This window comes from Puma concolor, chromosome E1 (genome assembly GCF_028749965.1).
Source record: "Puma concolor isolate L17-30 chromosome E1, mPumCon1.1.hap2, whole genome shotgun sequence".
NCBI classification, from domain to species: Eukaryota; Metazoa; Chordata; class Mammalia; order Carnivora; family Felidae; genus Puma; species Puma concolor.
Window position 1 is genome coordinate 33,745,135 of NC_141680.1, and position 22,965 is coordinate 33,768,099.

Consider the following 22,965-nt stretch of genomic DNA (forward strand, 5'->3'; position numbering starts at 1 on the left):
GACCAGAGAGAAGACTCTGAAACAGGCAGCACTGTCTTTGTTCTCTGGGTCTGGCACTCACTAGATGTGACTGCTGCCATACTACTTAATATTTGGACACATCAGTTGCTTTGTAAGAGTGAGATAATGATGGACTCTAACACATGGGTTTGTTGCGGCTATTAAAAGAGATAGCAGGATGGAGGGAGTTATAGAGAAACAAAGATCATCTCTATGTTGTTTATTGTTAAGCTGGGTGATAGGTACAACAGAGTTTGTTATTACTATTCTCTCTAAATTTTTTATATTTTTGAAATTGTTCATATATTAAAAAGAGGACAGTATTGGGGTGCCTGGGTGGCTCAGTCAGTTAAGCTTCCGACTTCAGCTCAAGTCATGATCTCGCGGTTCTTAAGTTCGAGCCCCGCATTGGACTCTGTGCTCACAGCTCAGAGCCTGGAGCTGCTTCGGATTCTGTGTCTCCCTCTCTCTCTGCCCCTCCCCTGCTCGCAATCTGTCTCTCTCTTTCAAAAATAAATAATAAATATTTTTTAAAAAGGAGACTGTATCTTTTTCTATTTACTAGGAATATTAGTAAGCGCACTCTAAGAGCTGAGATTGACTAAGTATAGAAAAGTAGTCATTACAAAGCTTTGGCTCAGTCTTTGTGTAACCAGAAGATGTCCATCAAATGAGAGATGAATTTCTGATGGAACATATATATTAGAGAGCATAATGCCCTACTGGCTTCTGGATGCTACTTGGCATCAATAAGATGAGCAAATCCATTTTTTGGCAAGTTTTGCTCACCGTGTAGTGTGGCTCCATTTAAATATCATGAATAGTGCTATTCATGCTGTTGATGGAGACTCTCTGGAAGTTATATTGTACTTAGGGAACTATTTCCCCTCCACAATATAAAAGTGTCATGAACTGTGTTTAATGTTCCAGGTTTTGCAAGTTTTGCCCATGTAAGTCATCATGCTTGATCAAGTCCAGGACTTTGGGAATACCGAGCCTAAGGCTGGTCAACTAAGTACATGACCTTGGAAAAGATGAACTTGTTTGTCCATGTGGCCAGCCAATCTTCCCCAGGTATTTTCTTTTGGTCTTCACACTGCTATTCTTTTCCCTTTCAGAACTTCCCATGTTACAGATCGTTCGAGTAAGCTTCAGAGAATTTAAGTGCCACTTCAAAAACCCTTCAGCTGGTAAGTGGGGAAGCAAAGAATGCTTCTTCTACCTTAGATGTGAGTGGAGAATATCCTTAGAAATGAAACTAGTCATTTGACTTGTTTGATTGAGAAGTAGAAGGTCAGGTGCTTCACACTTTAGACTCTCTTCAATTTTGAAGTCACTACATCTGCCACCTTCAGGGGATCTATTTAACAATAAAAATGATGATGATGATGATGATGATGATGATGATAGAATAGTTGGGGATGGAAATATTGAAAGGCAACGTTAATTTATTTAAAGTATATCCAAGTGTAGAATACTTTAATATTTTCACCATATTATCAAAATGTTGGGAGAATGGGAAATTCAAATAGTCTGGAATGGATAGTTTCAGTGACAGATAATAAGGAAACTGCAGCTTTACTTGACAAGTAAAGTATGGGTCTCCATATTGTCATTTTTACTGCAAATTACAGCATGAAAAATTAAGCAGAGAATTGCTCATGAGCTACAAATGATGGCTTTTTATTTACACTCAACTTGTTCAACCATGTAGTGATATTTTAGAATGAAGTCCCTCATATTGTCATTAATGTCACTATAATTATGTCATTATTGATAATATTACCATAACATAATTTTATTAGGTGTTTTTCCTTCGGATTCAGTGATGACCTAGTGTAACAGAGAATAATAGCTCAGTGTAATGACTTTGGAGCATAATTTTTGTTAATATGCTTCATTAAAATGTCAAGGATGTGCTGAATACAATGACCTCATTTATTTCATGAGATTTAAAAATCCACACCTGTATGTTAATTTAGGTTTGTGTGCTTTTGAAATGAATTGATATTACTTTTAAAATGGAAAGTGTAAATTCTACCAAACTCAGTGACAGACAATAGAAGTCACTCTATATGCTCCAACCCCTTACCACCCTCCATTGACAACATCATACTGAGAGAAGAGTAATGTGCTACAATAATGGAAAGATTGCTGAATGATGAGGATGGAGACTAACATACATACAGTGTTGTGCCATTTCTTGGTTGTATGACTGCAGGAAGTGCCTTGTCCAAGGCAACCGGCCATCAGGAGTCCCAGTCTGGTGGCCTGAAGGCTGGAATTCAGGAGGCATAGCCACATTACTCTTTTTCCAAATTTGATTCTGAGTGCCTGCATGTGATGTGGACTCTCTTCACTTAATAACATTTCCTACCACTGCCTTTTGTCTGAACTTTGAAAGCATTTAAGACTTGTGAGCTCTGGATTGCTTCTGGCCCTGAGTCTTTTGCGGCCACGGGAATGTTAGAATTTCACTTCCCACCGGAGCAATATACATTTCCCACCATTTCTATATCTAAACGTTAAAGGTCTGAGCACTCTGTGTTTTCTTCTGTTGGCTGTATTGTGATTTTTTCTCAAGGAAGGCCTGCACTCTCTGTGTCATAATACTTACCTACTTTGGTCCCATGATGCTACCTAATCACCTTTGTTTTTATGTAATAAATATAGACATCACATGTTTTTAGTCCATCAATACATTTTGAATCTTGTGGTCTTCAAATGGGCTCATGTCCATCCCATCTTCTGCCGCTGTTTCTCTTACATGGGCATTACTTGTTGCAGGTACATTTAAAAAAATTTTTTTAATGTTTATTTATTTTGGGAGACAGACAGTGTGAGTGGGGGAGGGGCAAAGAGAGAGGGAGACACAGAGTCCCAAGCAGGCTCCAGGCTCTGAGCTGTTAGCACAGAGCCTGACGTGGGGCTCAAACCCACAAACCATGAGATCATGACCTGAGCCAAGGTTGGACGCTCAACAGACTGAGCCACCCAGGCGCCCCTATTTTTAGATACTCCTACAACAGACTGATATTTGTAACATGTAGATTATTTGTAACATGTAGACAATTTAAAAGGTCACTGTAAATTGTAAAGACTAACTGGAACCCATCCCAATATCTACCACTTATCTTAAGATACTATTCATTACATGTAAACTCTGTGTGCACATTATGCTGCTGTGGAATAGAGACCATCAATGGCCTGATTTCTTCTCAAGAAACACTCTCCTGCTCTTATTTATAGTTTTACTATGTGTGTGTGCCTCCTTAAAAAATAGCTTAATTTGCCTCCTTTAAAATTGTATATAGCTGGAATCATTCTGTATGTGTTATTTTGTGGTCTGCTTCTTTAGTTTTGAATATTGTTTGTGAGGTACATTGATGTTAAAGCCTATAGTTATAGTGGATCCATTTTAATTACTATATAGTATCCTATGTCATGGATACATCACATTTAAAAAATTTTTCTATTTATCAGGTCTACTATTGATGGACATTTAGGTTGTCCACCTTTTTGTTTTATTACAAACAGTGCTTCTATGAACATACTTGTATGTCTCTACTTGTACAGTTTTGCAAGAGTACTTCTCAAGGGTAGCCTAGAAGAGGTATTGTTGCACCTAGGGTATGCATGCCTTAAACTTTCCCAGATTATGAAAAATTGATTCTAGAAAACTCTTTTTGCTCTACATCTTCTTCGGCACTTAGTAGATATAGACATTAACGTTTTTGCATCCATTTTAACATGGATGCTAACCTCCAGCGTGTGAGGACTACTATTTAATTGTAGTTTCAGTTTGCGGTTTTCTGAAGATTAATGAGACCGCATATCTAAAAGCCCTTGCGATCATCCAGCTGGGCCACCTCCTCTTCCTTAGAACTTTGGCAACTCATATTCTACATTATGCTGTTACAGTGTTTTCTTCTTCTGTCTTGTGCTGTACTTACTTGTATCAAAACATGTATGATTCCCGAGAGCAGAATGCAGGTTTGACTCCTGTTTGTATCTTGTACAGTTTCTAACAGAGGGGTCTACCAATGCGAGGCTATCCATTATTACCACCTGGAGAGCTGATGAATGTCTGAAGATATGGATTGCAGAGCAATCCCCACGATAGAGTGGGGTTCACAGGCCGGGTTTAAAAGTCAGAGAGATTGGGGATGAATACTGATTCTTCCACTTACTAGTGGTCTGTTGGGGGAAAATATGTTAACTCTGAATAAATACAGTTTTCTCCTCTGCAAATTAGAGATAACATGAATGACAGCTTCATAAGATTGCTGCAAAAATTAAATGAGATCGTTTATGTAAGTCGCATGCAAGTCTTAGCATTGCCTGCTCAATCTCTGGTAGCTGTTGTTGTTGCTTTCGTTATGATGATGGTGACGATGATGATGATGAGATTACTATTCAGATCTTGTTTGGAAGACTTTATCTAGAAGAGAGATGGGTTTCTGTGTTGCCACTCTTTCACTGTTGGAGATCAGCTAAAATATCTTCCTTCTCTGAGGAGACAGTCTTCAGTGGGAATGGGAACAGATACTGGCATGTGTGTAGAAATGGAGGAAAAATCTGAATCATTCTTTTCACTATTCAAAAGTATATGGAGAAAGGGACTGGCAGGGATAAATAAGGAGAGGAAAATGGGCTGGAGGAGGAAGAAGTAGGCTAGCTTTTCATCACCCTTTTCTTAATAGTACACTTGAGAGGACTGAGGATGCCACGCATTCAACCTGTCCATGTGGAGGACCCAAACTCCCAGACCAGATGAAGGAGCATCCTCGTTGTGACGAACACTGGGTGATGTATTGTTGAGTCACTATATTGTACACTGGAAACAAATATGGCACTGTCCTTTACACTGGAATTAAATTAAAAGAAAAAATTTAAAACTCCTAAACAACCTCCCAAAAGGTGGCCAGTTGCCACATTTTAGAACCCAGTGGGAGAGAAATATCACAAACGTCTGAAGGGACCTAAAAACACTTTGAAGTCAGAGAATATGTTGAAGAAAACGAATCAAAGCACTCCAATGAATATGCAAAAAAATAATTAGGTAGAGCAATGGCAGCATCAGGAACAGATCTGCATAATTCTCACAGCATTTTAGGGAGAAATGTAAACTAAAGCCTCTCGTGCCTTGTTAAGCCAGTGTCAGTAAAATGTAAGCCTCAGTAAATGAGCTGTGTGTTTGCCAGTGATGAAATCGTTTCAAACACTCCGGAAGAGGTTAACGTTTAGGAATCTGGATTTCAGTGTAAACGTATATGCTTTAAAATACTCCAAGGCAGTTTTTGCAGAATGTTTTCAGAGTAGTTGCATTTATATCCCTGGTCTCATATAATTTACATGTACTTTTCCATAAGAAAAAAAAAATCTCTTGATGTGCAAATGTAAATAGCAAATTAGAAGCTGTGGTTTGCCCAAACAAACCATTTCAAGACATCTATGTAAAAATAAGAATTGGTAGAGGTAGATGGCTTCTCAGCGATCAGGTGCCTCAAGGGTTCTCTCATGACTTGCAAAATAAAGTCCAAAATGCCTTAACATTAGCATAAACTCCTTCTAAGACATACTCATTCTTCAACTAACTTTCCAGTCGTTCTGCATAGACTTCATACATCATGCTTTAGCAATAACACAATGACTGTAGTTTACCTGCTTTAGAGTTGATGCTGTTCCCTCAATTATAAATTAAATAGTCATGGGACTGAGACTTCACAAGTCTTTCCTCATTTGTACTTGTGGAATGATTTCTTCACCATCATCAGTACAGAATGACTAGATTCAAAATTGGACATTTTCATCTTGAGAACCTTTGGGGTAAGGCATTATGGGTATGTGAATGGGAGTAATGAAAGGGGTGAGTTGAGCAGGACCCTGAAGACAGCCCATTGCTAAGACAGAACTGCTCACTCAATTGTAGTGTTCAAGGAAGGGCCGACTGCCACGAATTCATTGTTGTGCAGAGGTTAGGATGGTTAATATGGGGACCCAGAAATCTTGCCTGAACGTCCATATTCCTTCCTAGCATAGGAGTGTGGTTATTTTCTAAGCCCTGCCAGTTGGACAAGGGGAGGTAGCAGGGTTTCTATGAATATATGCTCTTACCTCTGCTGAAATTGGCTGAGGCCAGCATTTGATTGGGATCAAAGAGTCTGGTGAAAGGGTAGGTTCAGGAAACTGGCTTCTTTTATGGGCAGTATAAAGGTGCAAGGGCAAGAGAAATCAAGCCAGGACTGACAATAAAAGAAGAAGAAAAAAAAGGAGATTAGTCCACTTTGCAAGCTGAGAAAATTTAAGCCCATGCTATAAGACTTCCAAGGCCACTCAGCTTGATGGCTTTGCGTTTTATAAAACACCACACTAACAACTATTATCTAATTTGAGCCCAGCAATTCTGTGATTAGATTTAAAGACTTTTGAGCTAGTTGTGACCTCAAAGTTCATCTGGTTCAGTGCTTTAAAATATATTTGGCTGTGAAAGAATCTCACACAGAAATCTAATAGTCAGACATAAGATGCTGTGGTTGAAGCAGGGAAAGAGGGATAGAGACCTCATTGCCTGCACTCTTCACCGTATCCTCTGAGCTAACTTGGTCCTCCAAGGCTCTGTTTCAGAACAGAGATTGAGAACCATGGAACCAGTAAAGATACTGAGGACCCAGAGGTGAGGTGATTCATTCACTGTCCCACAGATAGTATACGGCTAAGCCAGGAGTCCTTTGGAGTCAAAAAGACTATGAGAAATAGCAACAATGTATTTGTAATCAGGTTTTGTCAGTGAAACACCTAAACCTTTGGGTAACTATATAACCACCCAGGGTCATGAGGCTATTAAGTTCTAGGATCAGAACTACAACTGAAGTCATCCAAAGTTAAATGTAATAGACCTACATTACCATCGATATTTATAAATGTGTAATGTCAATTACATGACACTGTAATTGCTAACCAATTCATTAGAATCATCCAGAGATTCTGTTTGCAGTATGTACATGTTAGGATCTAATCATATTTACAAAAAATCAAACTTTCCTGGGGCGCCTAGGTGGCTCAATTGGTTAAGTGTCTCACTCTTGGTTTTGGCTCAGGTCATGATCTCACCTTTCATGAGATTGCCACCTCCCCCCAGCCCCCACCCAAGCCAGGCTGTGTGCTGACAACCCAGAACCTGCTTAAGATTCTCTTTCTGCCCTTCTCCTATTCATGCTCACTCATGTGTGTGCATGCTCTCTCTTTCCCTCTCTCTCTCTCTCAAAATAAATACATGAACATTTTTCAAAAATAAAACTTTCCAGTGCTGAAACTTGGGTATATGTATGTGGGAAATCTCCCTGAGCTATTCCGATGCATCCTCATGATAAGAAGTTCAGGGCGCAAGTCTAGTGTCTGCTTCATTAAGAACAACTTGCTGCCTTAGAAGACTACATAGGGTCATATTGGCCGTTGCTTATAGATTAACAGTGGCTTCTGGAACACTGTTTTGAGATTTTGACAAGGATTGTGAAAATATGTGCAATCTCAGTGATATCCACCTTAGGCATAGAAATGAAAAGCCATATTCTTATACTTCCTCCCTGCCTCCTTCTTCCCTCAGTTGATGAACAAAATTATAAAATCTATAATTCACTATCTAGTCGTTTGGGTATATAGGCAACAAAATAAATGTATCCTTGACTGGAATCAGTCATATAAACTTGGGTATATTCCTGTTCTCAAAAAGAGGGGATCTCCTTTGCAATGGTAAGGTCTCTAGCATCAGAGACTTTATTTTATATCATATTCCATAGAACTTTTTATTCTATTGAATGTTAAGTATACAGTAAATTCATATTATTAATTGATATACAATTGAAGTATTACACATTTAAAACAATTAATTACATAAATTATCAGAGAATAAGTGAAAGTTACTTTGCCCATCACCCTCACCCCCCTTCTTCCCCCCTCCCTTTCCTAGAGATAACCACTGTTATCACTGAGGTACATTATCCTTCCAGATTTTTCTATTCATTTACACACCTATGGAAATTCAGCACTGATGACAAAACTGAAATAAAGATGACTCCCTGTTGGGAACGGTTGTCAATTGAGAATGCTCAGTTTTCACAAGCTTCTTACTCATTGATTTATGCTAAAATTCCATTTCAGAGTTTGGGAAACACTCAAAAAAGCATGCAAGAACAAGGTGGCAAGACTGGAGCTCAGTTATAGACTTTGAAGCCTTTGCCTGAGGGTTGGAAGAATCAGAGGCCACCCTGAGGGGCCCCAAGTCCTTTGTGCCCTCCTTCAGAGGCAGGCAGCTGGTCTGCCTGAGGCTGACAGTGGAGGGTAAAGGCAGGGGAGGCGACAGACTGGTGTTTCCCATTTAAGAAATAGAGGCAAAGCTTGGCTTGCTGGGTTTCTGCTCAGAGCTAAGAACTGAAGGATGGCCAGAGTAGAAGTTCAAAAGTATTTCCCTTTCAAAGGCTGAGAATTCTACAGTATCTCCACTCTTCTGAACTTGCCCAAAATGAAGGGTATCAATAACTTTTGCTAGTTAGCTGTGTGTCTAAGATGAGACAAGAAATAGAACCTTTTTTGTAAGGTGGAGAAAAAATTTTAAAAACATTTGTCCCAGCACTCTGAACCATCAGTATAGGAAAAGAGAATTAAAAAAAAAAAAAATGGTGCACTCCATATTCTTTTGGATTATTATTACTTTTTTTGGTCATGTATGCTTCACATAGTTCAGTTCATATTCAATCCTCTACCCTACTCAAACCTATATTTCAGGGATTGACTGAATGTCAGTGGTGATTTTGCACATGTTATAGTCACTTTCATAAAGTGGTAAGTAGAAAAAAAATTCTATTTTCCATTTCCTGGCAGGTTTTATTTTTTACCCTTCACTTGCAAAAATGTCCAAATCCCAAACTCACACTTTAGAGGTGCAATTTTTGGTTGTAGGTTTATTTTTAAAAATTTACAGATGGAGTTAGTTGCTCATTCTATCCCTTTATTTTCTCTAAAGCAATATAATTTCTGGAGTGTGAATGAGAAAGATTGGAGAGGCCTGCTGCAGAAAATAGATTGTTAAAGTTTTTCCTCTTGAGTGTGAATTATATATTGTGATTCTGGTATTCACCTAATATTGACACAGCCAATGCACAATTCTAAAGGTCTGTGCTCTTCTGCCCTTTCATTTTAAAACCTTCTGAAAGAGGAATGCACTATTTGATGGTCTACAGACCTGGGGATCTTTGCTCTGGTGCTCGTCAATGACCCATGGAGCTTTTAAAACTTACTGATGCCAAGCCCCATCTACAAGTTTCTGGCTTCAGTGTCTCATGTGTAAAACTTTGTCCAGTGATCATAATATAGAAACGATCATTGGTTTCTAGCACAAGAGCCAATAAAAGTAGTATTAACTACACTGAGCCATTTGTAAAAGAAACATTATTTGATGGTTGAATATTAAACCACAGAATCCTTAAACTGTGATACCTTGTGCTTCTTTCCAATGGTTGTAAGCTAGAATATATATAACTCCAGGTTCCCTCAATACAACATTTATAATTTTCCTCTGTCAAATGTCAGCATTTGTACCAATCAGCTGCAGTATTGATTAAGAGAAATCCAGGAACCTAGACTTGTGGCTTAAATATCCTCTTTAATTGAAATGCTTTCAAGGTGTTTGGGTTATCTGAGACACATTCAATGAATCACTAAGAATATTCAAAATGGAAAATCTATTTTTCTTTTCTCCCCCTAGAATAATGCCTCTGGATATATGAATGCATCAAGTTGCATAAACATGACAAAGTTATTATAATTATTTTCTTACTTATCTCCTGACTCTTTCTTTATGAATATATTACAGTACAGTAATTCTATTTAATAGTAACCTAGCAACAACACTCCTAAAGGAGGTTGCTCTTTCACTGATGATGGAAAGCTTTGCACCAGATAGACTATGTAAGACTTACTTTCTCCATGGGCCAGAAGATCTCATGGGAAAATCTCATTACTACCCTACTTCCAAAAAAAAAAAAAAAAAGCTTAGACTAACTATAGAAAATAGCTCAATTCTCTCCCTTTTACCTCTTTGTCAATAATTTCAAGACATTTTCTATAAGATCCCTATTTGAAAAATTTAAGAAAACAACAATTAGCGATGGTTATAGATTTTATTGTTGTTTATTAAAAGCAAGATGTATATTTCACAATACAAAAACCTAGTGTGTGGATTTGGGTTACTTTCTTGGGTCAGTCTCCCCCTGACTCAAGCTCTGACAGACATAATTCTGTCTATAATTTTTGAGATTTTTACTTTTTTTTTTTTTTTTTTAAATTTTTGGGACAGAGAGAGACAGAGCATGAACGGGGGAGGAGCAGAGAGAGAGGGAGACACAGAATCGGTAACAGTCTCCAGGCTCTGAGCCATCAGCCCAGAGCCCGATGCGGGGCTCGAACTCCCGGACCGCGAGATCGTGACCTGGCTGAAGTCGGACGCTTAACCGACTGCGCCACCCAGGCGCCCCGAGATTTTTACTTTCTATTCTAAATCATTGAACTGTGTAGATGGGTGGGTGTAAATACAGTTACTGTCTTCCATTCCTGAGACAGTTTGTGAAGACAGGAGGTTGAATAATTCCTGCATTTATTATTAGTTGGAACATTTTATTGATCTTTATGATGAAATGTGCAATAAGAATGTAAAATATTATTGAAATAATGCATCATTTTTTTGGTGACTTTATTTTTGAGCTTTCACGTTATTCTTCGTGATAAACCAGTGTTGCTTTATTTTCTCACGAGATAAACATAACTTGATATCACCTTTAATGTATAGTGCCCCAGGCAAGAAATCATCTCCAAAGAAACTTTGTTATTAGCATACATATAGGGTATGCAAATTCAAAAAATTATTTACACAAAACTTTCTCTAAGGATTTAAAAATCCTTTATACCTATTATCTACTAAGTCTTTACCACAATCCTGGGATGTGGGTGGAGAGTCAGTATTATTATATTCTTTAATTGTTCAGTCAAAAGGTCCTTTTTATTCTTGAGCTCTGAGAGACCTATTTAAAATTTTTTTTAATGTTTATTTTTGAGAGAGAGAGAGAGAGAGAGAGAGAGAGAGAGCATGAGTAGGGGAGGGGCAGAGGAGAGGGAGACACTGAATCCAAAGCAGGCTCCAGGCTCAGCGCTGTCAGCACAGAGCCCGACGCGGGGCTTGAACTCATGGACCATGAGATCATGACCTGAGCCAAAGTCAGATGCTTAACCGACTGAGCCACCCAGGCACCCCATAACTGAGAGACCTATTAATGTTAACTACTATTAATTGTTTCTAGGTTCTAAGAGTAATTTGTACAATTATGTATGTTCATGTTTTATATATATGCACACCATGCATTTCACATGAATATAAATATGTAATGTAGCATGCATGTATAAACACGTACCTCATGGGTTCTATGCATGTCTGTTGATATTTGCTGAAGAATTATTTTGTGTGGCTTGCTTAGACATCATATTATCATTTGCATTATCTCCAGAGCTTTGGGTGGTCTAAAACAATTAAGTAGTATTTTTTTTTTCAACGTTTATTTATTTTTGGGACAGAGAGAGACAGAGCATGAACGGGGGAGGGGCAGAGAGAGAGGGAGACACAGAATCGGAAACAGGCTCCAGGCTCTGAGCCATCAGCCCAGAGCCTGACGCGGGGCTCAAACTCACGGACCGCGAGATCGTGACCTGGCTGAAGTCGGACGCTTAACCGACTGCGCCACCCAGGCGCCCCAATTAAGTAGTATTTAATGCAGGTCATTTGAGAAGCAAGCAAACTGTTCATTTTAGCTTCGTTTAAAAAGAGACTATGAATCCAAATCATAGGTTGAAACAAATACTGACCCTAGGTTCAAAGGCTCCTTTGAATGTGGACATGCTTGCCATTGAGGTAGATGTGGTGTATAGCCATCAACAGCCAGTTTTGAGTTTTTGGTTACTTGAGAGGATTCTCTTCTCTCCTTCCCCAGAAGTGGGAGGGTTGGGTCTCAGAGTATTATCTGAAAGGGATAGAAATTATATCAACTACAACAGCCCTAGTTGATAGAGTCAAAGACATCTTACTTGTGAAAAAAGAGTCAGTAGTTTACTGGTTTCTGTTACACAGCCTGTACATCAAAAGTGGTAGGCTTATCAAAAGTATCCGAATGTTTTCCCTTTAAGGTTGAAAAGAAGGCAAGGATGTTTGCATTTATCACTCCTCTTCAGCACAATACTGGTGGTCTTAGCCACTGCAATGAGGCAAAGAAAAGTTAAAAACCATACAAATTAGAAAGGAAGAAATAGAACTATTTATTTATACTTACAGTGAACATGATTATGTCTGTAGAAAATCCCATTTTAAAAAACCTCCTAGAACCAGTTTTGCAAATTCACACGATACAAAGTCAACAGACTAGAAAGGAAGAAATAGAACTATTTATTTATACTTACAGTGAACATGATTATGTCTGTAGAAAATCTCATTTTAAAAATCTCCTAGAACTAGTTTTGCAAGTTCACATGATGCAAAGTCAACACACAAAAGTCAATTGTATTTCTATGTACAAGAAATGTATAGTTATAAACCTAAATTTATTTTTAAAAAGAAGAAACCTAAATTTAAAACAAATGTTGAAACCAATTACAATAACCTCCCCAAATGAAATCCTGATGTATATATCTCACAAACAAATACAGAATTTGTATGCTAAAAACTTAAAAATTCTGATGAAAGACATTAGAGAAGACCTAATTAGAAACACATATGATGTTCATAGATTTGAATAGTCAATATAGTAAACATGTCAATTCTTTTCAAATTGATCCACAAATATAACACAATACTAATAAAAATCCCAGGAGACAATTTTGTGTTTACTAGGTGATTGTACAATTTATAAAGGTAGGCAAAAGTTATAATAATTTAGAAAGGGAAGAATAAAGTGGAGCAATCAGACTACCAGTTCTAAGACTTATTATAAAGGGCTGAAATAATCAAAACAGTGTTTTGTTGCCAAAGGTGTGGAGACATAGATTAATGGAAGAGAATAGATGGTCCAGAAATAGATCTAAACAAATATGGACAATTGATTTTTGACAAAGTTACATAAAACAAATTATGAAGGGAGGTTAGACTTTTTAACAAATAGTGTTGGAACAACAGATCATACAAAAGAATAAACCACAAACTATACAAAATAAACCTTACACCTATACAAAAATTACCTTGAAATGGATTATGAATATAACACATAAAAATACATAACTCCTAGGAGAAAGCTTAGTAGAAAAATCTTTGTGACCTAGGCTGAGGCAAAGATTCTTAGATAACTAAAATTATAATCCATTAAAAAATACTAAATTGGATTTCATTAAAATCATTTTTTTTTGCAGAAAACACTTTTAAAGAATGAAAAGACAAGCTACCCAATCAGAGAAAATATTTGCAAATCACATATCCACCTAAAGACTTGGATGAAACATATATGAAGAAAAATAAATCTCATCAATAAGAAAATAACCAACTAAATGGAAAACTAGGCAAAAGATTTGAGCAAACACTTTAGAGAATATAAGAATAGCAAATAAACACATGAAAGGACGTTCAGCATTGTTCACATTCAGGAAAATACAAATTAAAACCAGGAAAAGCAGTGCCTGGCTGGCTCAGTCAGTGGAGCAGGCTGCGACTCTTCATCTTGGGTTCATGAGTTTGAGTCCCATGTGGGATGTAGAGCTTACTTAAAAATAAAATCCTAAAACAAAAACAAAAACAATAAAAATCCCACCGAGATGAGAAACCATTGTATTTCCTATTATAATGGCTAAACTTAAAGACAATGACAACAAAAAAACCCCATAAATTCTAGCAAGATGTAGAACAACCAGATCTCTCAGGTATTGTAGTAAGAATGGAACATTTCACAGCCACTCTGGAAAATAATTAGACAGATTCTTATAAATTTAAACATACACTTAGCATTTGACCCAGCAATCCTACTCCTAGGCATTTATCTTAAAGAAACGAACATTTACATTCACACAAAGACTGCATTTTATTGTCTATCACAGCTGTATTTATATTGCCAGCACTAGAAACAACCTGATGTCCTTCAGTGGGAGAATGAGTCAATATATTGTGATGATTCCATAAAATGGAACACTATTCGGCAATAACAAGGAATGAATTATTGATACATACAACAGGTTGGATGACTCTTAAAGGTATTCTGCTGAATGAAAGAAGCCAGTCTCAAAAGGCTAAACAAGATGTCCTTGCATTTATAAGACATTCTCAAATAGACAAGACTATAGTCAGAGAGAACATCACTGTGTTCTGGGGGTTGGGTTTAAGGGCAGGATGTAACTATAAAGAGATAACACCAAAGTTTTTTTGTGGTAATGGAACTGTTTTCTGTCCTATTACAGGCATAGTTACAAGTATCTATACATGTGTTAAATTCATAAAAATGTAAATCAAAAGAAAAAGTAAATTGTATGTGACACTTAAAAAATATGATTAAAAACCATCACAGTGCATAGGAGTATTTCTAAAATGTTTCTTTTCTGTATGCAAACATTCTACCAGTATAAAAACAAAACAAAATCAAACAGAACAAAATAACAATGCAAAGGAGAATAGCAACATCAAAGCATTTCTGAGTGAACTGCATTGATACAAATAATGTATTGTTGGAAGGCTGCAATATCATTCTTGTATTATAGTATCCTTCTTTCGGGTTTATATTCAAAAAACTTGGCTTCATGTAACCACTTGACCTTCTTTTCTTTCATGTTGATATTTTGATTAATAAGTTTTTACTCCAGTAATATATTCAGTGGTTACTTCTGAAATCTTTCTTTGAGTTTTGCAGACTACCCATATGCATTGTAACACTTGAATTTTAATGTACTCTCTAAAGATTATCCAAAGCACTTAATGAATACTCTGGTTCGCGTAATAAGATATTGCTATTCACACCTCAGGATTCCAAAGTACATACATATTGAATAGGAATTAATATTTATGGTTATTCCCATAATTATTCTAAAACACAGAGAAAGCTAAAAGGTATTATCTGATTATTGACCTAACAAGATCCAACTCCAAATGCATCGACTTCACAAATTTAAGAGCAATGACTTAATTTATAGGAAAGATGCAGTTTACAAACTCTTCACGTGTCTGATACAACTAAGGCTAAACACTGTGTTTAAAAACATTGCAGTCTTGGAAATCGTGCATAGGTTTTAGCCTCAAGATTTATCTCTTTTGCTCCTTAGGCTGAACAGTTTATTGGATTATCTTTTCTTGAGGTGTTCATTTAAAAGAAACCTACCTGAATCTTTCAGAGAAAACTTGGCTGTTTAATATTTAAAAGCCAAGATCACTATATTTTTACTAGAAGTACAGTTTTGAAAAGGTGTTTTAGAGGATTTCATAAAAAATGGGAAAACGTGATTTATTTTTTGTTCCTTTTAACTGAACAAAGAAATATTGCACTAAATTATTCATTTCTTTTGCAAACATCTTTTTTTTCTTTGTTTTTTGTTTGTTTGTTTTGCTTTACAAAGGCATCTATTGTGTACCAAGCCTCAGAAAGGTGCTGGGAATACAGTGGTGTTATGGGCTGAATTGCATCCCTCCCCTCCACAAAGAGTCCTAACCCCCAGGACCTCAGAATATAACTATGTGACTGTATTTTGGAGATAGGGTCTTCAAAGGTGTAACTTAGTTAAAATGAAATCTTTAGGGTGGGCCCTATTCCAATATAATTAATATTCTTATTTTAAATGTTTTTTGGAATGTTTATTTATTTTTGAGAGACAGAGAGACAGAGTGTGAGCAGGGGAGGGGCAGAGAGAGAGGGAGACACAGAATCTGAAGCAGGCTCCAGGCTCTGAGCTGTCAGCACAGAGCTTGATGTGGGGCTCGAACTCACGAACCATGAGATCATGACCTGAGCCAAAGTCGGACGCTTAACTGACTGAGCCACCCAGGCACCCCAATATTCTTACTTAAAAAAATGTTTGGGACACAAAGGGGCACAGGGATAAAACCAGTGAAGACATGAGAAGAAAGGTGGTCACCTGCCAGCCAAGCAGAAAGGCCTTAGAAGAATCCAGTCTTGTGGACACTTTGACCTGAGACTTATAGCTTCTCATGATTGTGCAGACATAACATTCCGCTCTTACAGCCACCCAACCTGTGCTACTTTGTGAAGGCAGCCCAATAAAACTAATGCATGTGGTGAAGAAAGGAGATGAAAATATACGTCTTACAAATAAGTCAAGTAAGGGGGTAGACACAGAGATACCACACAAGCAAAAAGTAACATAGCTTTTATCTGAGAAAATTAGGAGTGCCACAACAATAGAACAGGGGCACTTGATTTTTTAAAGAAAATTTTAATGTTTATTTTTGAGAGAGTGCGAGAGAGCGAGGCAGGGGCAGAAGGAGAGGGAGAGAGAGAATCTAATGCAGGCTTCATGTCCAGCATAGAGCTTGACACAGGGCTCAATCTCCTGATCTCTCAGGACCAAGAGATCATGAACTGAGCCGAATAAAAAGTCAGATGCTTAATGGACTGACCCACCCGGATGGCCCAAGGAGGTAGTATTTTAAGGTGAGGTTTATAGGGCATGAGAGTCACCTGACTAAAAGGAAAATCATTCCAGGGAGAGAAAACTATGTGATCAAACTTCTTGAGAAACAAAGAGTTTTCCCCCTAAAATAATGGAGAATTTTATTTAAAATTGTATTTATTATTTATTTAAAAAACACTTATTAATATTTCATATTTATATTTTAATAAAATGTAATTCACTTAATTATTTTAAAAATATTTATTTGAAAATGTCAATGGAGATGGCATTCAGAGTGAATGGAAGAACAGTGGATTGTGGGTAGAGAGGTAGGCAGGGCTAGATCAAACAGAGAATTTTAGGACTCACTTTTAAATTCCCAGCTCTCTTCTCTTTCTTCCTTTCTCTCTCCCTCCCTCCTCCTTCCTTCCTTCCTCTATCCTCCTTCCTTCGTTCCTTTGTTCCTTCCTTCCTTCCATTCCTTCCTTCCTTCCTTCCTTCTAACCTCACCTTTAGCTTTTGACAGCTTCTGGGAGACAACTTCTAGTCTTTCTCCTCTCATTTTACTTTTTAGGACTGCTGCTTAGAGGTTCCCTGTTCTTGTATTCTGAATAGATCTCCCTCCTACTAAACTCCAGAAAAGAGTAGACAATTAAAGCGAGACATTTCAAATATCTTTTGATCTTAATATTCTGTGACTCTATGAACCTTTTTGTTTCTATTAATCATTATATATTGCTTTGAACTTTGCATCTACACTCAGCAGGAAGATAGGTTAAAAATATTTGCTGTAAGATTTAAGCCATGGGTTATTACAGAAGAGCTTTTACAGTGTCCTCTCTTTGATATAGTTTGTATGTCTGTATGTCTGTCTGTATGTATATTTGGTTATCCACTTACTGAATGTTTATTGCCCATAAACTATATGCTAACTTTCTGCTAGATGCTTAGTGGTCTGGTCCTTAGCATCTAGAGAGGGAGACAAACATTAAGAAGCCTAATAAATACATATGTAATTGCAAATTGTGTTGGATGCTTAGATAGAAACAAAGTGGGTACAGAGATTGAAAAGTAAGTAATGAAAGGACAATCCATTGAAGTGGAGCGCTTTCATCCTTGAAAGAGGAGGAGGCGGCTAATGAAGCGGGGACAAACACATTCTGGATATAGGAACTGCAAACTCAAAGGCCTTGAGGAGGGATTGACTTGTGTACTTCAGGAGCTAGAAAGCAGCCAAAATGGTGGGGGTGGGATGTGTCAGGAGATGAAGTTACAAAGGTAAGCTTGAAACCCATCATGCGTCTTGTTTGGATTTGGAGTTTGAGTTTTATTTAAGGTGCAGTGGGAAGCCAATGAATGCTAGCAGGGTGGTTAGCAAATTAAGTAAAAAAAAATTATAGCAGAAATGCTATGATATTATTCTGTGGTCTAGAGCTCAGATTTCTTCTTGTCCTTAATAAGATACAGTCTTTTAAGATTGTATTTTCTTTTATTGTCTGAACTTTGCCTATAGGTGCATGATTAATTTAATTCTGTGTCCAGGCTGATTTTTATTGAAGTTACTGTCTTTCATTCAGTTTAATTTAGGGGATTTTAGAGCAGTATTGTATATTGCATGGGAAGAGGGACCATATCCCCTTTCTTAGAAATACCTTCAATAAAAGAATAAAAGTTGGGAGAATGATGGCATGTGTGCATTGTTATTTGAAAAAAATATAGTGACTGAATTCCATCATACCAAATCTGGTTTTCAAAAAGCCTGAACTGAAACCTGGCTGTAGTTCAATAAAACTCAACTGTATCTGGGTTTCTTTACGTGGTAAGTAAAGAAAACTTCTTTTAATAGGTAAAATTAACCCACAAAAGAATAAATCCATTGGGCAGAGTCTTTCTTTTGAAGTTTCAGCAGTGGTATAATTAAAGTAGGATTTTTGTAGACAGCATGAGGGAAAAAGAAGGGCAAATCAACTGATAGGAAGGGGAGAGCCTTTAAAAAACAGCAAAAAGTATTAAGATTAAAGTTATTTAAGAAACACAAACCTTTACCATGTATAAAGAGGTTGACTTCTTTGAGCTTTTCGAAATGACCTTTCAAAGGTCAGGGGAAGACATTAATAAAAGAAAAATGTAGGGTGAAGAATAAGAATCATTTCTAGATATTATGATGTTTAAAAAATACCTAGAAATTCTTGCAGATAAAACAACGAGAGTTCTATCATTTGAGACATTGAAAATAGATGGAAACAGAACCACATTACATGAGCTATTCTATAGGTTGAGAACAGCCTTCTCCCCCACCAAAACAATCAATCACAGTTCTGTAAACAATTTTTCCATTATAAATGTAATATATACTCATTTTGGTAATTTTGGCATTTATGAAAGGTAGAAAATATAAACTGGCTGGGTGCGTCTACCGCTGAAAGACAATAATGATAACAGGTTGGCATTCTTCTTCCAGTCCCTTTCTAATGTCGAAGTGTTTGGTTGGGATTGAATTCCATCTTCAATTCAGTGTTCTGATCTCTACCTTCACTTCCCGGGAACCCCTCCCCATGATCAGAATCTCCTGGCAACTCAAAACCCCAGTTTCGTGGTAGTTCCTGTAGTAGATACAAGGCCATCTGTTTAAAAGGATCTCTTCTGTGAGGCAGTCAAGTAAAATACTTACATTCATTTTACCTAATATTCTTACAGCCTTTGCAAGATGGTGACTTTTTACCATCAGCCTATTGATGCAATGTACTGTTTTCAGATTTTATATTACCCCTACATTCTGGAATTAGTCCCACTGCCTCATGCTTGTTTAAGTTCTGAGTCTGTTTTGCTGGGCTTTGATGTTTTGAGATCTGGATGCAAATGTTTTGCATCTATATTTGTAAAATAGTTGGTTTCATAATTTTCTTTATTTTGTATTGCCTTGTAATTTAATATCAGGCTATAGGATCTCAGTAAAGTGAATTTGAAAGATTTTTATTTTTAAATGTTCTCTAATAGTTTAAGTAGCTTGGAGATTTTCTGTCCCTTAAAGACAATTAAAAGCAAGTGTGTATATAATAGATTCTTCCTGGTGCCTTTCTTGAGTTTTGTTTTGTTTTTATTTTGTTTGTTTGTTTCATTTGCTTTAATGATAATAAGTTATTTTTCATTTCTGAGGTTTTTGGATATTTTGCTATTCAGAACAAATTTTTACCTAGTCAAAGTATGTATTTCTTCCTCTATGTATTATTTATTTGTAAGTGTGCTTTATATTTAGCTATGGCATATACAAATACATATATTTTTGTCTTTTAAAAGCAGATGTGGATTAAGTGTTAACTTATTACTAGGACCACATTCAACAGGATTGGCTAGTTTTTCTTATCCTGTTTTCTCAATGTAGTTCTGCACCTTACCTAACTTCTGGTAAAACTTTTTTTTTATTTTCTGAAAATATCACCAGTTTGGGATTTAATGGATTTTTACTATACACATTTTTACTTTTTTCTCTTATACCTTTGGTTTACTTATCAAGATGGATCTTCCAGTCCATTTTGTCTTCTGTGTTCGCACTGTGCCCTTGTTTATAAAACTCAAATAAGAGTACTGTGGCAAAATATTTGGGATATTCGCCATACTAGAAAAGCAACCAATTGCTTTGAAAGTTGCTGTCTACATCTTAACATTAGGTACCTTATCATTTTTAGTTTATTGCTGAAGTAAACATAGAAGGTATCAGATATCGAATGGGGCAGGTTTCTAACTGAATGTCCCTGCCAGAGTGTGGCTGGAGACCCTGTCTTCATTGACTGGGTCCACTGCTACATAAAGTAATATAGTCATACACCGATAAAATGACGGAGTAACAGATGGAAAATCTATTAGTGAGAACACCAGGGACCAAAGTGCCAGTTCCAGTCTGTGGTCAGATCAGTGCTGGGGAAAATACAATTTCAGATTTTTGCCTCAGCCAGAGTGCTGGGGTTAAGACAAATAGGATATTAATATTCAAAAGTGGGGGGGAATCAGAACATATTCTAGCAACTTAACAGGAGCTATAGCTTCATTGGTGCCATTATTAAAGCGAATAACTCAGTATGAGGTGCTACCCACCCATAAGGAAATAAGGCAGGATTGCTAGCAAAGTACAACAGAGATGCTTAGAGAGAAATTTTTCAGTCCGACAGCCAGTTTTGTAATCGAATCCCCACCCTTGGCTAGCTGAGTGACTCCGAGCATTTCCCAACCATTTAAGTTTGAAGCTCAGGCTAGAATTTTGACCCACATCCCTGAATTTCCTTTAAAAGACATCATGTAGCCCTGGTTTGATATATGGTTTTATAAAATTTTTAGGACTTGATGTACAACACTAAGAACACTCTTTATAAGGAAGGCTCACTGAACATTTTTTCCTTAAAATTGTGTTGGTTTTGTTTATTGGTTTGGTTTAATTAAATGTTAGTGACTATGTGAAAAATATATTTATAATGATCTGATGGCTGTGCTTTTCACTGCCAATGAGAAAAAAAAATCCATCAAAAGTGACTCAAGAGAGAATTTTTACTAATGAAGCTAAATCCATTCTAAGGGGGATTCTGGATTCTTACCGTGTAAATACAATGCTTAGGGAGTGGACTTTTTTCCCTACATAAAGTACATAAAATTTACTATTGTGCTATTGAAATAGGGAGCAGTGAATAAATGTTTTGTTTGTTTGTTTGAATGAGTGAGTGAACAAATGACTTGTTAAAGTGTACAGCTTGTGTGGCCTGAAAAAGCTGTGAGTGCTGACTGGGGATGGCTCTGATTTGAATATGTTTCCATGATTTGTGTTTCAAAGAGAAGCAAAACCTCAGATGCCCTGATGCTCCTGAGTTTAGGGACTATTCTAAGACAGATGTTTCCCAGTTTTTGCTCACAGACATCTTTTCTGGCAGCTCTACTCTCAGCATACTGTGTGGGCTCCAGTGAAACAAATTCTGAAACTATCTAGAGTTCTCACGACAATAAAAACCTTTGCAAATCCAGGATGCAGAATTTGGTAGCGGAAACGCAAAAATCCCCCTCACTGGGTCTGTGCCTTCTTGTAAACCTATCTACCATCTTATTTGGCATGTAAACATTTCTCCATCGCCCCAGAGACTTCCATCGACAAATTTATTAAACTTGTCTTATCCAGAATGTTAATGTTTCTGTAAATCTTCACCATCTGTTGTGCCATCTAATTGCAAATGTAGAGTGAACATAATTCATGATTTTATCATAATAAATTTAGATAAGTGATTTAAATGCAGTTGAATATTCTTTATTTGAAGCAACATGGATTTTCCAGCCTTCCCTTCCCTCACAGGAACCGCTGTGAAGCGTGAAGCTGTCCTTTCTCGGTACTCTGCCGCAAAGGAATTTTCTTGGGAAAAGACTCTCTTCTCTAGGCCTGCTAGACCACTTCCAAGTGAAACAGACAGGAAATGAGATGCCATTAGGTTAAACCCAGGCTGCCTCCTAAGAAACATGAATAATTGAAATCCTTTGCATACATATTTATCTCTTCTTCTCTGCTTGTCAGTCACTCATCAATGGCCACTACTCCAAACATATCTGCCTGCAACTCAGATGCATTATACTTGACCTCCACCTCAGCCCCTTCATTTCGATCTGTAAGAGGATTTTACACTGCTTATTTTATTTTTAATTTTTATTTATTTATTTGTATATTTATTGATTCATTCATCTATTTATTTACTTATTTGAGAGAGGGAGAGAGCATACGTGGGAGAGAGCAAGAGCAGGGAAGGGGCAGAAGGAGAGAGAGAGAATCTTTTTTTTTTTTTTTTAATTTTTTTTTTAACGTTTATTTAATTTTGAGACAGAGAGAGACAGAGCATGAACGGGGAGGGTCAGAGAGAGGGAGACACAGAATCTGAAACAGGCTCCAGGCTCTGAGCTGTCTGCACAGAGCCCGATGCGGGGCTTGAACTCAGGGACCGTGAGATCATCACCTGAGCCGAAGTCGGCCGCTTAACCGACTGAGCCACCCAGGCGCCCCTGAGAGAGAGAGAATCTTAAGCAGGCTCTATACCCAGGACAGATCCCTAATGGGGGCTCAGTCCTACTACCGTGAGATCATGATCTGAGCTGAAATCAAGAGTCAGATACTTAACTGACTGAGCCACCCAGGCACCCTACACTGCTTATTAAAAAGAAATTATATAATAATATATATAATATATATAATGTAGATATATAATTTTTTATTATCCCTACAAGAAAACTACACTTAAGTTAATCAGGACATTTCGATGGTGTTGTTATTAAATCATAAGCTTCTTTTTTGTACATTTCTGAAGTTTCTTA